General features: G+C 40.3%; 1 protein-coding gene across 1 annotated transcript in view; it reads left to right on the plus strand.

The window, feature by feature from the left end:
- immp2l (inner mitochondrial membrane peptidase subunit 2) overlaps nucleotides 1-6,257 on the plus strand; it is a 149,509-nt gene that overhangs the window by 100,702 nt on the left and 42,550 nt on the right.

Consider the following 6,257-nt stretch of genomic DNA (forward strand, 5'->3'; position numbering starts at 1 on the left):
TCATAGGTACACTTCAACTGTGAGAGACGGAATCTAAAACAAAAATCCAGAAAATCACATTGTATGATTTTTAAGTAATTAATTTGCATTTTATTGCAAGACATAAGTATTTGATCACCTTCCAACCAGTAAGAATTGTAAGTAGGAAAACCTGCAAAATCGGCAGTGTATCAAATACTTGTTCTCCCCACTGTATGTATGTATATATATATATGTATATATGTATATATATATATATATAGAGCAGGTAATCAAGGAGGTAATGGAGTCCAGGTGAGTGTCATAATGCGCTGATGCGTGTAACGATGGTGACAGGTGTGCGCCATAACTAGCAGCCTGGTGACCTTGAGGCCGAGAGGGAGCACATATAACAATACCCAAGAAGACTTGAGGCTGTAATCGCTGCCAAAGGTGATTTAACAAAGTACTGAGTAAAGGGTCTGAATACTTATGTAAATGTGATATTTCAGATTTTTTTTAAATAAATGAATGGGGAAAAAACGAATGTATCCATTTCAGAAAAAGGCTGTAACGTAACAAAATGTGGAAAAATGTATGATTTCCAAATGCACTGTATTTCCACACTATGAGGTTAGAATAATACTGTTACATTGGGAAAATTATGATAATGGATTTTTAGTGTAAGAGCTGTTTGAAAAGACTGCCTGAAATTTAAGCCTGTTTTGGTGGGATGGAGTTTTGTTCTGCCTGATGACCTCACCAGGCAGTAAATTAGTTAACCCTATCCGTCCCGAGACCCAGCTTTTCATTTATCAGACTGTCATTTATCTGCATGTCCAGCCTTTATATTTAGTCTCACAATGAAGTGTTTTACSTTTTTTTATTTTCAGGACTACATGAGAACAAAATAATTTGATTTAACAGTTGCATTTGTGAGTTTTATTGACAAAGCAAAAACCTGACAAATGAATTTATAATAATGCTGTATGTACAGAAATGGTTTGCTCAGTGGGAAATTAATATCCAACTAGTTAGTGACAGCTGTTTGGCGTTTGTGACAGCCGCTATGTGAGCTTATTACAGTAATATAGACACAATGTCCTGGGATTTCCTATGTAGAATAACCCTTTACCTTATAAGGACTCTTGTGTAGCTTGTGAGTGACATAGAGCAAAACATGTGCATGTTTGTCAGTCTCTGCTTTTCATAGATAGCTTTTAATAGTTTGGAGCTCAAACCATTCTGACTCTACATAGATTTTTGTTAAAAAAAATACCCCCTTCAGGGTCTGCCCTTGTCTCACAAACACTGTCTAGCTCAGCCCCCATTTATCACACAGACTAATGGTTGGTATCAGCCAAGTCTGTAGCTCAAACACACAATGTTTTAAAGGGGTTACAAGTCCAAATGCGCCTGCGTCACGGTGGGACTGTTAGGCGTTAATAGACGACTACGCTAAGCGCTCGTTTTCCCCTCCCCACTCAGACCACTCCTTGACTGTCGCAGCAAAATTCTTGCTTGAGAAATTGCTCTTTGCTAAGAAGCTATTCTTGTTTCTTTTTGACCACTTTAATTGAAAACAATCACAGTAAGGTACTTAAAAAAAAAAATTAACAAATTATTGGAAAATGAGATAAAAAAACAGCTGCATTGAACCTTTAATAAAAATGACTTTTCCTATTTCCTGCTTCCCGTGGTGAGCCCCAAGGATAGTCTTCCTCCTCAAACACTCACTGGTCTGTTAGTTGTCATCAGTGTGTTCGCCACTATGGGGGAGTGCAATTTCTCCCTTCGTTTGACCTTTTTATTTCTGTTTTATCCAATATGATTTTGGGTGTAAGGGAGAGTAGTCCTCAATGCCTATAAGACTCAAAAACAAATAAAAAGTTTAAAAGTTGTTCATAATCATAGCCAGTTTATCAGCAAAGATTAAGGTTCCCTGTCTCAGAGTTAAAGTAAGGAAATGCACACAAAAAAATGCCAATCCCCTATTACAAGATTGCACAAAGTCACCAGTGTTGTTTTAACTTAGTGGGCCACTGAGTGGGGAAATAATTACTTCAAGCCCAGGGTGCAGTTTGAGGAAAGCTTGAGGAATGTCAGCATTTCTATTTTAACACCGTAGGCTACTTACTCTAAGCAACGAGCTGGAGGTCTGTCCCCAATACAACAACCGGATAATGGGGCAATATTTCAAAATGGGATGACTTCACACAACTGTTGAAAAAACTATATATATCCACAGATTAGGSCATTTTCTGGCCTGACAAATCGCAGAGGAATTGGGCATTTTAGAAGTGGAAACATTCTAATAAGAGATATTTGTTTACTTCGACTAGAGGTCATTATGCTGTTCTCCCAGATGTTTTCCAGAAATGAAAATAAACAACCGAAGAATGTACTAAAACCCTGTATTCCATGACCAAAATGTAAATGTGAATTGCATTAAGTTCTGAGGCTTGGTTTTGGTCTATGTGATTGATTACATTTTGATCATGTCATCACAGTGGATCTTGATTGCTATTGATAGTACTGCATTGTTATGGAAAGTTAGCAAGTTAGCATTTGACTGTACCGTTTCAACCTGTATCCAGTGCACCTGTCCAATAAACATTGATTTTGATTTGACAGATACATTACCTGGTCTGCTGGAAAGTTTTTCTTTGACATGTTATTGTCCTCTCTGGGCATGCCTCCCCTTTCACTGCTGAACCCAATCACTGCCCTCTCTGCCCTCATCTTATTCCCAGGCTTTCATTCTTCTTTACCACAATTCTCTCATCTCATTTTCACACATATAGTCTAGGTCAGGGATCATCAACTAGATTRAGCCACGGGACATTTTTTATTTTCTTGAGCAGATGGTCGAGGGACCGGAACATCATTTGTAGCCTGCAAGTTGAACGCAAAAAGTCCAACRGGATATATTTGACTAAAGCATKATTTCAAACCTTGCTTACATTTGTATACGATCACGTGTTTCTCTATAATGCGTGGGAATACTTGGGACCAGAACACTTGGTGCTGTTTTCCTGGTGTTTTTTACAGTCTTATGTCCAACAATTAAAATTCCAAAATAAGAATAAAAAACATTTGCTAAGAAAACTTAAAGGGCCAAATAAAACCACCGGCCTGCGGGCCCCCAGTTGGCAAACCTTGGCCTAGGTACTGTACACTTAAAAAATACACTTTAAAAAAAAGCACAACTTTTGAATTGAATCTACACCTGCTATTGTACCCGATGTATTGAACTAATATTCTACTTCCTCTGAGTAGTTTGTATTTCTTTAGTTATTGGGTGACTATTCAAGGATTATACATTTGCCATTTGAGGTATTACACACCTGTATCGTTCATTTTCACATAAATCACTGTATTGATGTCAGTGACAGATTTGCAGTTCATGTTACAGCTAAAGGTCAGGTTGCACGTGAATATCTCAGATTATATGATTCTGCCCTACAGTATTACTCGCACACTATACAGTTGAAGTCGGAAGTTTACATACACCTTAGCCAAATACATTTAAACTCAGTTTTTCACAATTCCTGACATTTAATCCGAGTAAAAATGACCTGTTTTAGGTCAGTTAGGATCACCACTTTAATTTAAGAATGTGAAATGTCAGAATAATAGTAGAGAATGATTTATTTCAGCTTTTATTTCTAACATCACATTCCCAGTGGGTCAGAAGTTTACATACACTCAATTAGTATTTGGTAGCATTGCCTTTAAATTGTTTAACCTGGGTCAAAAGTTTTGGGTAGCCTTCCACAAGCTTCCCACAATAAYTTGGGTGAATTTTGGCCCATTCCTCCTGATAGAGCTCGTGCACCTGAGTCAGGTTTGTAGGCCTCCTTGCTCGCACACTTTTTCAGTTCTGCCCACAAATCTTCTATAGGATTGAGGTCAGGGCTTTGTGATGGCCACTCCAATACCTTGACTTTGTTGACCGTAAGCCATTTTGCCACAACTTTGGAAGTATGCTTGTCCATTGTCCATTGTCCATTTGGAAGACCCATTTGCGACCAAGCTTTAACTTCRTGACTGATGTCTTGAGATGTTGCGTCACTATATCCACATCATTTTCCTGCCWCATGATTCCATCTATTTTGTGAAGTGCACCAGTCCTTCCTGCAGCAAAGCACCCGCACAACATGATGCTGCCACCCCCGTGCTTCACGGTTGGGATGAGGTTCTTCGGCTTGTGAGCATCCCCCTTTTCCTCCAAACAAAACGATGGTCATTATAGCCAAACAGTTCCATTTCTTTTTTTTCATCAGACCAGAGGACATTTCTCCAAAAAGTACGATCTTTGTCCCATGTGCAGTTGCAAACTGTAGTCTGGCTTTTTTTATGTCGGTTTTGGAGCAGTGGCTTCTGCTTTGCTGAGTGGCCTTTCAGGTTATGTCGATATAGGACTTATTTTACTGTGGATATAGATACTTTTGTACCTGTTTCCTCCAGCATCTTCACAAGGTCCTTTGCTGTTGTTCTGGGATTGATTTGCACTTTTCGCACCAAAGTACGTTCATCTCTAGGAGACAGAACGCATCTCCTTCCTGAGAGGTATGACGGCTGTGTTGTCCCATGGTGTTTATACTTGTTTGTACAGATGAACGTGGCACCTTCAGGCATTTGGAAATTGCTCCCAAAGATGAACCTGACTTGTGGAGGTCTACAATTGTTTGTCTTGGCTGATTTCTTTTGATTTCCCCATGATGTCAAGCACAGAGGCACTGAGTTTGAAGGTAGGCCTTGAAATACATCCACAGGTACACCTCCAATAAGTCAGGTTCAGGTTCACCTCCAAATTCCAGAAGCTTTCATTTTCTGGAATTTTCCAAGCTGTTTAACGGCACAGTCAACTTAGTGTATGTAAACTTTTGACCCACTGGAATTGTGATATAATTCACTATAAGTTAAATAATCTGTCTGTAAGCAATTGTTGGAAAAATGACTTGTCATGCACAAAGTAGCTGTCCTAACCGAATTGCCAAAAATATAATTTGTTAACAAGAAATTAGTGGAGTGGTTGCAAAACAAATTTTAATGACTCCAACCTAAGTGTATGTAAACTTCTGAATTCAACTGTTTATACAAAAGTATTAAAACCTCTTCAAATTAGTGGATTCGGCTATTTCAGCTGACAGGTGTATAAAATTGAGCATACAGCCATGAAATCTCCATAGACAAACATTGGCAGTAGAATGGCCTTCTTGAAGAGCTCAGTGACTTTCAACGTGGCACCGTCATAGGATGCCACCTTTCCAACAAGAGTTRGTCAAATTTCTGCCCTGCTAGAGCTGCCCTTGTCAACTGTAAGTGCTGTTATTGTGAAGTGGAAACGTCTAGGCGCAACAACGGCTCAGCTGCGAAGTGGTAGGCCACACAAACTCACAGAACGGGACCGCCGAGTGCTGAAATGTGTCGCACGTAAAAATCGTCTGTCCTCGGTTGCAACACTCACCACGAGTTCCAAACTGCCTCTGGAAGCAATGTCAGCACAATAACTGTTCGTCGGGAGCTTCATGAAGTGGGTTTCCATGGCTGAGCAGCCGCACACAAGCCTAAAATCACAATGTGCAATGCCAAGTGTAGGCTGGAGTGGTGTATAGCTCGCCGCCATTGGATGAATCACGTTTTACCATCTGGCAGTCCGACGTACAAATCTGGGTTTGACGGATGCCAGGAGAACGCCACCTGCCCGAATGACTAGTGCCAACTGTGAAGTTTGGTGGAGGAATAATACACTACATGACCAATGTCCTGGTCCCGTGTGGCTCAGTTGGTAGAGCATGGCGCTTGCAACGCCAGGGTTGTGGGTTCATTCCCCACGGGGGGACCAGGATGAATATGTATGAACTTTCCAATMTGTAAGTCGCTCTGGATAAGAGCGTCTGCTAAATGACTTAAATGTAAATGTTAAATGTAAATAATGTTTTGGGGCTGGTTTTCATCTTTCCGGCTAGGCCCCTTAGTTCCGTTGAAGGGAAATCGTAACGCTACAGAATACAATGACATTCTAGAGACGATTCTGTGCTTACAACTTTGTGGCAACAGTTTGGGGAAGGCCCTTTCCTGTTTCAGCATGACAATGCCCCCATGCACAAAGTGAGGTCCATACAGAAATTGTTTGTCGAGATCAGTGTGGAAGAACATGACAGGCCTGAACAGAGCAAGTCCCCGCAGCAATGTTCCAACATCTAATAGAAATCCTTCCAAGAAGAGTTTGGAGGCTGTTATAGCAGCAAATGGGGGACCAACTCCATATTAATACCCATGATTTTGGAATG

The sequence above is a fragment of the Salvelinus sp. IW2-2015 genome, linkage group LG26, assembly GCF_002910315.2.
Source record: "Salvelinus sp. IW2-2015 linkage group LG26, ASM291031v2, whole genome shotgun sequence".
Taxonomy (NCBI): domain Eukaryota; kingdom Metazoa; phylum Chordata; class Actinopteri; order Salmoniformes; family Salmonidae; genus Salvelinus; species Salvelinus sp. IW2-2015.